This window comes from Sceloporus undulatus, chromosome 6 (genome assembly GCF_019175285.1).
Source record: "Sceloporus undulatus isolate JIND9_A2432 ecotype Alabama chromosome 6, SceUnd_v1.1, whole genome shotgun sequence".
Classification (NCBI taxonomy): domain Eukaryota; kingdom Metazoa; phylum Chordata; class Lepidosauria; order Squamata; family Phrynosomatidae; genus Sceloporus; species Sceloporus undulatus.
Genome location: NC_056527.1, coordinates 81,619,095 through 81,630,733, shown reverse-complemented (window position 1 = coordinate 81,630,733; position 11,639 = coordinate 81,619,095). Strand labels below are relative to the sequence as shown.

General features: G+C 38.9%; 1 pseudogene; it reads right to left on the bottom strand.

Annotated features, from left to right (window-relative positions):
• Positions 1 to 1,242: 1,242 nt before the first annotated feature.
• On the bottom strand, positions 1,243 to 10,806 carry LOC121933635 (annotated as a pseudogene).
• Positions 10,807 to 11,639: the final 833 nt, after the last annotated feature.

Genomic DNA, 11,639 nt, shown 5'->3' with positions numbered 1-11,639 from the left:
TACACATCTGCTGTGAGACAGTTTACTGTTCACAAGCATGGAGTAAACAGACCCATCCCCAGGACTCTAAATATATACCAAGCCAGTGTGCATGACTAGGTATCCCGCTGGCTGTGACTTCATTCACATAAAGCAGGCACACTGTGTTCAGCTATGACATAAAGGCATAATGTTGCTTTAAGAATTTAAGTGTATTAAACTCTGGGCTATCCTGCCCCATACAAAACTGGATACTTTAACTGGTCAAGAAATGGAACAAGACAAGTTGTTGTTATTTTTAAAACAAAACATATTTATCAAGTAAATATTAAACTACAAAATAAAGAGGCAAACAATTTATATTTCATAAGCTTGTTCACAAAGATAGAAAACAGAAATTGGATAAGTTCTGCCGTCCACTCAAATGTATACATACATCTTGAGTGTTACAAAGCATATGTCATTTTTTCATCTTGATAACTCTTTTCATCTTTTCTATTTCAGGTTCAAGAATTTGGACCTAACTAGGGTGCAAGCAGTGGCTAGCAGCTTCCCTGTTAGTGGGGGCAGTGGATTCATTCCAGGTTTAACCCTGAACTTTAAAGGAGCTGTTCAAGATGCTGGGGCATATCCCACTGAATACATTTAATTCTTTTAGGATTTGGACTAAAACTGACAGCAAATCCACTACCTCTCTGGAAAGGAAGCTACCACTGGCAGAATGGCCATCTATCCTTTAGTGATGACATGTGTCTATGTCAGAAACTGGAAACCTAGGAACCACATCTCAAGTGCCAAAATCCAGTTTTGGAAGGATCTTGGGAGAGGCATCATAGCAGTAGGCAAGATTACGTATACAGTGTGGGATCAAAGCAAAATGGATGGGTCTAGATGTAATTCTAATCAGTCTAGACATTTCCACAGTAAGCATAAAAAGCAAAGTAGGAGAAGCTTATGCCGTAGGCTCCCTATCCTTGTAGTAATTAGAATGTCTTTTCAGTCCAAGTTCTGTTTCAAGACGAAGGACCAGAAGGATTGAGGGCTGTGGCCTTGAATATGTGCCTAGAATAAATACACGATGAAATAATGCTAAAGCTAAAGCTTTAAAAGCATAATTAAACAGTTATGCGAGTGGGATAAGATACAAAAAGATGCAAATCATGACCCTGACCCTTCAAAGAGCTATGTGATGTTATGCAGGTCTTCCAAGTCTTTAAAGTAATCAGTATTGGCAGACGAAAGCAATAAATCTACTTGCCAAAATTGAACAACTCAGTACAAAAGTTTTATTCTAAGGTTTAGGTTGGATTGGGTTTTTGAACTGGTGGTTCTTCAAAATTTAGGATTCTCCAGAATATGTCTATATCTTCCTCTTGCTCTTCCAAGGCCCATTTCTACTGGAAGCAACCATCTGAGTTTGCAATTTAAGGGAGGGATTGTGCAATCTGGGGCTTTTTAAAACACACACATTCAACTGAATATACCACACTGAGAAGACACATGAAGAAAGGATTGCAAGGGGAAAAGAACAGGGGAGAAGCCACAGTCCATCTAAAATCTGTTCCAGAAAACAGTTTGCACTTGTAAATAACATTTCAGAAGACCTAAAATTTAGAAAAGGTAGTTATATAAATGATGTGCTTAGAGTACTGGAAAATCCCGAAAGTAAAAAGTGGCCAATTTTGTCCACTTTCTGTGCAGCTTAATGTTGGATTAATGCTCAAAGCCCCTGATGTGACTGAAAACAATCCCGCTTTTGTGGAATTTGTCTAGTTTCTGTGCAGGTTAATTTCAGATTAATGCTCAGTGCATTTGAAAATGATCCCGCTTTTGTGGATTTAAATCTTGTTTGTGCATGGGATTTGGCCAATTCTCTCCCATGTGATAAACAAGAGTTTTCCACAGTAAAGCAGTCTGCAGTGCAGGTTCAGTCCTTCAGGCCTTGCGGAGTACGATCACAACAGAGATGGGCACCAGGCAGACAGTCAAGGAAGTCAAGATGATGACAGTTCCTAAGGGTGGCTGGGGGGCAGTGGTACTGGGGGGCAAGGAGCAGCTGGCAAAGTACTCAGCATGGATTCTCACAAAAAAAGGCATCCAGGGTGGGGCTGGACATGGGGCAGCCCATACCTTCAGCCAGCAGCCCAGTACAGAGAGCAAGTTCACCATACACACTGTAGAAAGAGAAAACAGAAGAATTGTGAAGGGTGGCACAGACAAATGCTGCTCAGTTTAAGCAAGGCCTCTTGCGTCAAACTGCTCTTTACAACTGGAAAAGGTCTCTTCTCCCTATCCATTTTCTTATTGGCATCTATTAGTTCTGCAAAACCTTTTCTGAACCCAAGCAATTAATGTTTTTATAAATATTTCTTTTGAAGCCAGGTACTTGGACTCAGGTTTGTTTTGTTTTTGAAAGCCAGGAGAATATCCGGATAAGGAAGGGTCAAAAAGTATCAACCAGTGATTTTACATTGTAAAGTGGCACAAATCATGAATCTTGATAAGCTGGCCCAATTCAGGAAGGATTTGAAGACCTTCCTGTTCCAACAGGCATTCCCCGATTAAAAATCCTGTGGGCCTCCCTCCTCTTTCGTGGCCAAGAGGAAGGGCTTTGGGGCTTTTAGCCTGTGTTTTTTATTATTGTTTATATGTGATGTATTTTGGATTTTATTGTATGTATTGTTGTTTTAAATTTTATACTGTAAGCCGCCCTGATCGAAGGAAGGTGCGGGATATAAATAAAAACTTTATTTATTATTTATTTATATATTCAGTTGTGTTGTTTGCAGTTATGTGTTTTCAAGATAACGCCGACTTACAGCAATCTTATCTGACTTAGGGCCTTGTTGGCAAGATTTATTTAGAGATGGTTTGCACTGCCTTCCTCTGAGAGTGTGTGATTTGCCCACAACCACCCAGTGGGTTTCCATGATTGAACAGCGATTTTAACTCTGGTATCGTAGAATCCTAATAATTTTTTAAAAAACACCAGCACTCAAACCACCACACTATAAAGGGTACTTATGGGAAGCATTTTAAATGCTCCAGGAATGTCTATGATGTGTCTCAAATAGATGCAAACATATCCTACACTTTTCTTGTTGTACATGAGATATATAGATAGTGGATTTATTGCATGGTGCTTTCTTAAGGATATAGCCCAGCCTCTAGTTTCTGCCTCTCCCACTATATCCCAGGTGCATCCCCGCTTCCAGGAGCGCTCTGACAGCCATTTTCTTAACTCAGAAAACTCCCAAATCTGAAAAGAACTGCAAGGAGCGCTCCTAGAAGTGGGAATGGACCCGGGATGTATTCAGGCAGCAGATTCAGTAGCAAAAGCCATCTGATAACATCAGGATGCTGCCTGAATTAGGATTTAAACTGGAGTGAGGTAAATCGATTTAATAGTCAATGCAATAAGCTCCTCAGTGTCTGTGTGTGATCTGGATCAGAAGTGCAACAGGGAGGAAAGAGTTACAGTCTTGTCGTCCACACCTTTTGCTATGGTCCTGATCTGGACCTGGAGGACCCTGCACATTCTTCAGTGTAGTAAAATAAAAAAGACATTCAGGTTATCTTTACTTTAGCCTGACTACAACTATGCTACAGGTCTGGAAAGCAGGGATGTGAGCTCTTGTTTTTTTTTTTTAAATCTAGCATATTTCTCCAGATGTGGTATGCAAGCAAAAGAAAACAGAAACACATTAAAAGCTTATTGTAGAGCAGGCTTTCCTCTTGTGACTTGCATATATATGTGTGTGCGTCCGTCTTTTGGGGAACACATGGAACAGTCTATGTCAGATTAAAGGCCTACTTAGTCCAACGTTCTGTTTCCACTGTGGCCAACCAGATGGGAAAACCACAAACAGGGCATGAGAACACCAGGTCTAACCCACCCCACTTACATTCCCCAGCAACTGGTATTATAGAAAGAATTCATCTTTGTCTACATAAAGTAATTCCAAATTTGACTAAAATGCTCAGCAATAATAAAGAAACTCCCCTTTGGAGCTAGCACATACGTAGAATTTGTGTATACGATGCCTAAAGCTTTTTGTAGGAAAAAGTTTCCAAGAAATTGAAGTAATGGTTAATATTATCATAGTTGCCATCATAATTATAATTGATCATCAATTACACACACACATATACATGCATACATACATACATATTAAATAAACCATAAATAAACAACCATAATTATCAGTAGTGTGTGTGACTCCCCTCTTTCTACCTTTGTCTTTCTGATAATTTAAGATTGGCTCCTTCATCTATTTTATTTGGTTCTTTGTGTAATCTCATTAAACAAACAAACCAACCAACCTTTTTTTTAAAAAATGAAAACCTCTTTGAAATCAGGAAGCAACCTTGCCCTGCAAATGCCTCTTACCTTCCAACTGTTTCCCAGAGACAGCGGCTGCTCTCCTCTGTAGCCACAATGGCAGCATGAAACTTGGGCCAGCAATACAAAGCTATCCAATCATAGTAGGCATCTCCACAGTCATTGACCTGGTCCTCCTCTTCAAAAGGCTCTAGCAAGAGAAGGGAAGGTCAGTCACAGGAAAATGGAAAGAAGCTAGAATGCTTTGGGTAGCCCACTACTTTGAGATACTATCGCTACAGATGAGTACCTGCTTCTGATGACCAGCCTAGAAAGACTAGGGTTAGAGGCATTATAGCCAGCTCAGTATATTATGTCTGTATATCTTTACATGTGACATTCAAATTACCTTTGATCCTTTCTTTTATTAACAACACTAGAAAACAGCATTCTGGGGTGAATGTACAGCACAGGTCTCAACTCCAGTTTGAGCTATTTCTGCTTGGGTTTGACTTCTCTGAGGCCACACACATTATTGTTTTTAATCCAATTTAGAACCAAGACAACAAGGCTCTATCAGAGCTCGTAAATTAGCTTAAGGGAATGTATCCACTGTGGTCATGTGTTGGCTATATCAGATCATTTTGCTCACATTGGAGTGGAACTTGTGGCAGCCACAATGTATTGATTTATTTGGTTTCCTACTTGCATGTGCTTATTCACATATCTGCAGGGCTATCAAAACATCAGTTAAAGGCAAGTAAGCAATTGTGGGTGTGCAGAACTGTGGATGCATGGAGATTCAAAGTTTTGCAGACATTTGACATAAAAACAAAACAAAAAATGGTGAGGGCTCCCTACCACTATAGATTCCAAACAGGTACATGATCTCATGTGGCAGGAATGATCAGATGACCCACCAGTGATCCCACAAAGGTAGACCACCTCCTGACACCTCCCTAATCATTCCTTCATCCTCTCCCCCTAATTTCACACCATCCCAAACCAAGTGGCAAGATGCACAAAATAATCCAGGTCTCATTTTTAGTTTTTAGGCATAGAAAAGACATAGGCTGGAGATACTCATCAGAATGGGATGAGTATCATGTGCCATGCTAGGAGTGATGTCAGGATAAGGTTGCATTATTTTCTCCTGGATTATTCAGATATAGTTTTAGATTCTAATAAATGCAGGCATTATATTTGGACAGGATGCACAGAAAGATCTAAATCATCTATAAGATCCTCTAACCACATTCAGCATATATGCTTGTCTGTTTCCACTGGCTAATTTATGCTATAGTAAATAGGGGCAACAGGACCTGTTCCCACATGTGATATTATTTCCTGCTTCCTTTAAATGTCAACAACATTCAGATGTGGCATACTGAATACTGTAGATACTACAAAGCTTAAGGTAGCGTCTCTCGTAGTGTTTAAGTTATGTCTACCATTTGTTGAAGCAGAAGAGAATTCCAACACAAATTCTAGCAAGTTTAAGTTTTACACTGGCATAATTTAGAGGACACAATGAAGAACAGTGTGGAAATACACCAAAATAAACCATTTATTTATAACAATATACTTTGTGCCCTGTATGAAAAAATCATAGTAGAACAGAGGAGCCTCAGAGCTTGCAAATTTACTTTTTAAATGTAATTAATTATGTTTTTCATTAGAGAGTCACCACCAAAGTTATTGTCATTAATTTTTGCAAAAAATTAATAACAGTAACTTGTTTTGTTACTCACTAAGTTATTTATTGCTTGTTTATTTCTTGGGTGGGAGACTTAATAAGAGTCACATGCATGTGAAAAATTCTGCTGAAATGAAAACATGGTTTGCTACATCCAAAAAGTGAAGGTATCCCCACTAGCTGTTATTTTGAAACTGTAACCTTATATATCCTTATTATCCAAAAATAATTAGTTACAGGTAATTGTCCTGCTTGTAATTCGTTCCTTGCAAGTTCCAAGCACAGGTGGAGATGAAGGCTGAACAGACAATTTTGGAATGCAGTTCTCATAAGCCAGCAGTTAATAGCATATAATAGGATTGGGGTCCAACATTAGGGTTCTTATGCAAAACTTTTAAGGTAAGATCCGGGAAGAGAAGATTATTACTCACCTTCTTCCTCTGGATACATGTAGGAAACTAGAAGAGGAAGATAAATGTTAGTCTATGAAGGGCAGAGGATGTGTTAAGAATAATAGAGCTGATTTAGGGACAGACACTTTGTCTCAACATTTAATTTCTTGCGGAAAAGTACAATATATTTAAAGGAGATAGAGGAACTGTCAGGCCTGTTTATCTCCTTTGTATATTCACAGTAGGTTAAGTTTAGGTTACTTACTCATGGCTAAAATTTCATTTATTTCAGTCAGTCTACTCTAATTATTACTAAGTCTGTACCCAATCAATTCTGTCCTCTAACTATTGGTTTGGGGAGCTGACAAAGGTTAAGAGGGAAGGATTTCACACGCTTCATCTTTCCACCATGTAGCAGAATGATTATACTATACAGTATTTGTACCATAATACACTACAAGAAGCCTAAATGTTGTCCCTCAGCATCTCCCTAAGAAGACATGACAGAGACCTTTCACACCACACAGTTTTGGTGCTATTATTCAAGTTTAACTGCCATGGCAACATCCTATAGATTCTTGGGGTTTCCAGTTTAGAGAGGGGTAGAACTGCCAGCCAGTGCTTTAGTAACTCAGCAAACTACAAATCCCAGGATCCCATATGATGCATGTGTGGTGGTTAAAATAGGATTTAGTGCTGTAATAATGCAATGTGAAAAGGCAGAATGGGATTATCCTGGCTCAGATTTAAGATCTGCAGGGACAAACATCTCAGGGGCAGGGTGCAATCTGAAAATTCAGGAATCTGAAAAATCCTCTTAAAACCATTCATGTTAGTGGCCATCAGAACAACTCAGGCTAATAAGCTCTGCAGTTATTTTACATGTTGTGCAATTGAATTTCTTCCTTTTCTTCTTATCTAAAAAAATGTAAATATGTGTATACCCTCCTCCACAGTGCTCAGCGAGTAATTTATAAAAAATCTATTCCTCTTCTTAAACATATTTTTGTGTAAAGGAAGAAGCCAGCAACTACCTTCCTTCCCAAGGCAAATACCCCATGGTTGCGAGACTCCATTATACTAGTTATAGGGCTACAGACTTTATCAACCTGGCAAAAAAGATGCTCCTATCAATATTGCACGATCCCGGGATTATTATCACATGCAATACTGTGATTATCCCACAATGATCCCATTAATAAAGAGGAATGTTAGTGCTGCTTTTTATTCACAGGAACGAATAAAAAGCAGCACTAACATTCCTCTTTATTCACAGGATAATCGTGGGATAATTGTGATGCCGTGTGATATCCTGTGATCACACAATATTGATGGGAGCATCCCCTTATGCTGCTGTCTTTTTTTCACGTGTGATAAAGTCCCATGACTCTACTCCAACTGTCATGGCAACAACCTACAGTACCTTAGGATTTGTAGTTTAGGGAGGGGTAATATGGCATAGTGGCTTGAATGTTGGACTACAAGTCTGGAGACCAGGGTTCAATTCCCAGCTCATCCATGATACCCGCTGGGCAACCTTGGGCAAGTCTCATGCTCTCAGCCTCAGGGGAAGGCAATGACAAACCTCCTCTGAACAAATCTTGCCAGGAAAACCTCATGATAGTGATAAAATATCTTAACATTGCCATAATTCAGGAATGACTTGAACACACATAACAAATTTAGAATTCTCAGCCAGAAAACAATAGTGCCTCACTAAATTACAAACCCAGGATTCCATAGGATGTTACTTTGACAATTATGTGGAATCATAATGCTATAACTATGTCAAAGGGACTGAATTTTAAAACACAGCCAGTTGTGGAATCCTTTGCAATTTAAAAGGCAGGGGTCAGGCATGAAGAAACAGGGAACTAAAACATTTCTCCTGCTCCTAACTCAATGTCTCCATTAGGAATCTATTGTTTCCTTAGGTGGTGTAATAGTACTACATTTTCTTTTTGGGATTCACCAGTCTTTCACAGCTCCTTGGCAGGTAAAAATTCAATAGGTGAAGCTTTTTATCTGGAGACAACAAAAATACTGTAGCTGCTAAACTGCTTGCAGTACAGTTTGTGTCTTTGGTCATTCATTATCTCAGTTTATACTCTGCTTTTCCATAATATAGTGCAGTTATATTATATTATATTATAAAATTATAGCCTTTCTGCCAACACACACTCAAACATGCACATGTACATACCCTTCCAAGCCTTGCCTGTGTCACCTCTATAATGTCACAAGAGCCCGTCCTGTGATTAAAGTCAGATTGTGGGACCCTGGAGCAGTTGTATGTATAGGGGCCCTTTTGTGCTATTTGCAAGGCCCAGGCATAGAAATTAAAGTGAATCAACAATAAATAAAATACAAAGCGCAACAGTGGTTGTTGTTGCAACAGACAGCAGCACAAAGGTCTCATGGTTAAATCCATTTTTGGTTCAGCAACTTTGGTAAGACTAGTGACTTGATTCCATAGTTTTCAATCCAGTTATTCAAATAACACTTAAAATGTTGGTAATAGCAGGAAATTCTGGAAACAACTAGGGAAAAGAAGGAAGCAGATTACGCTTTTTTGACTTAGCCCTGGGTCCCTAGCCATTGGAGACCTGGTGCAAATGCTCAACTTGAACCACTGATCATCTGGCCCTGTCTGTGATGTCACATTAACCTAAGAGATGGGAGAATAGCTCAGGGAAAAAGAAGGAAAGACAATAGTATACAGTACATTCAACACAATCCTGCCTTGCTGGTTCCTAACATACAAATATAGGTTTCTCTCTTACTTTCATCTTCAAGATCACTGTAGGTCAGGTCTGTGCATCCTGAAGAAAATAAAAGAAAGTTTGGAGCAAGGACAATGAAAGAAGTTTACACACACACACAAAACTTACTTAAGGCTCTCCCAGTAGGATCCCTGCCAATTCATAACAGCTCAGTCTGTTCCTTCCTTGTGGCTGTTTGTGCAGCTGCTGGAAGGGCAAGGGGCTCTCTTCCTCCTCTTGTTTGGGTTGCTTTGAAGCCTGCTCTAGTGACAACAGGGGGCTTCCTTGCCCTTCGCTCTGCCCTACTTGTGACCCCAGACCCACAGCAAATGATCCCCCAAGGCAAGCTAACCTGGAAGGTGGTGGTGGCATCCACCAGGTGTCCGTAAGCTCAAGGGGTTCCTGAAGCCAAGGTGACTTTATGGTTTGTAGTGATCTAATGTAATTGGGTCCAGAAATAGGAAACCAATAGTAAATGTAATTGGATCCAGAAATAGGAAACCAATAGTAAATGTACCGGTGCCAAGTAAAATAGCCTGGCAGATGTCAATCCAATTCCCAAAGATAAATAAAATGACTTTACAAACCACCATTCTCTATGTTTGTTGTTGTTGTTATTATTATTACAGTTATGTTTATTTATATCCCGCTTTCCTCCCGGTACAGGGGCTCAAGGCGGCATACAAATTTAAAACAGTCCAAGTTAAAACACTATAAAACCTGCAAAATCCAAATTTAAAAAACAAACAATTCCAACAATTAAAAACATTACATTATTAAAAATTAATGTTAAAAACTCGTTAAAAACAAAACAGCATCCCTGTCATGTGAACGCCTGGCGGCATCGTGTATAAGCAATTCAAGTTCACACATGCAAATGAGGGAAACCTCCATTGAAGAAAACATTTTTGCAGTCAGTTGTTCCAAATGTGTGCTACTTTGGAATCAAAGCTAATGACTTTGTAGGATTCCAATCATACAATTTTAATTTAACACATATCATATATAAGTTTCCAAGGTGTCATAATTGTCACCCAAGTAAAGATGGTAGCAATTAGAGTACTGTAAATGCAGTAGCAAAATAATTATCATTTACTATACTGGACTCTTGATAATTCCTGAGGGTGCTTAACTACATAGTAGTTGTGGTGGTTGAATTTTGCCAGATCATTTCAAGGGTTTGTTCAGTCCCCCCGATTAATCTCAAGAGGAGGCTGAAAGAATGCTCCCCTCCAAGCACACAAAAAACACACACAAAAACCCATGAGGCTATCTATAACTTACAGTAGAATATAAAGATATAGCCGTGTTAGTTAGTAGAGAGATGCACCAAAGAAAGAAATTGGCAGCATGCGCTTTCATAGACTTCAATCTACTTCCTTAGATGCATTTGAGGAAGTAGACTGAAGTCTACGAAAGCTCATGCTGCCAATGTCTGTCTTTCAGTTAGTCCCAAAGGTGCTACAAGATCTCTCTACGTACATATAACTTACAGTGTTTACCTACATTCAAAAGGAAACATGAGTATTACTTCTGACCAATTAAATAACTAACTACTGTAGTTTGCAAGAACTAACCAAAGGAGTTTGGCTTACCTGTGTAGAAAAGTAAAACTATGGTAGAAAACAAGAGAGGATACTGGCGTTTAAAAGACATTCTTATCATCAGGTTTAGAGAGAAATATAGCTTCTCTCTCTCATATATGGTTCTCTGAGACCCCTATAGCCTGCATGTTTTAGTTAGGCATTTGGCAATGCTTCAGCCAATAAGAGGGAATTTTTCATCCTTGGATGTGGGTCTAATGAAAACAAGACCATTTGTTGTACACTTGAGAAATGTACATACAGGTCGAGTCTTCCTTACCCAAAATGCTTAGGACCAGAAGTATTTTGGAATTTGGATGTACTTTATTTATTTATTTATTCCAGAATACACATATTTGCATTTATGTACATGAGATATTTTTGAGATGGGACTCAGGTATAAACAAACAAAAAATCATGTATATACCTTATACACATAACCTGAAAATAATTTTACGTAACATTTTAAAAATAATGTTGTAAATGAAATAAAGTCTGTGTACCATGAACCATCAGAAAGCAAAACTGTCACACTACCTCAACCACCCACAAAAAAAGTGTTGGTTTTTGGAATATTTAGGAATTTCAAATAAGGGAGACTCAACTTGTATTGTGAAATAACAAGCAAGTGGCATGAATGAATGAATGGGTGTAGGTTAGGGAGAGATTCGGGGGTTTCAAGCCCCTAATTTCAGCAGTCTGGATTGGTTATGGTAACTTTCTAAACTTGTGTCTCCACACAAGTTTAGAAACTGTGATATTGTTTATAATCACCAGGGTGAGCCTTGCATTTTTATCCCAGTTCTAGGCTGGAAAGCTTTACAGGCCTCAGGGCACATGTACTCTTTGAACAATTGAAAATGTTCTACAGATACCAAAATCCAACATAAAATTAGGCATGCTTAA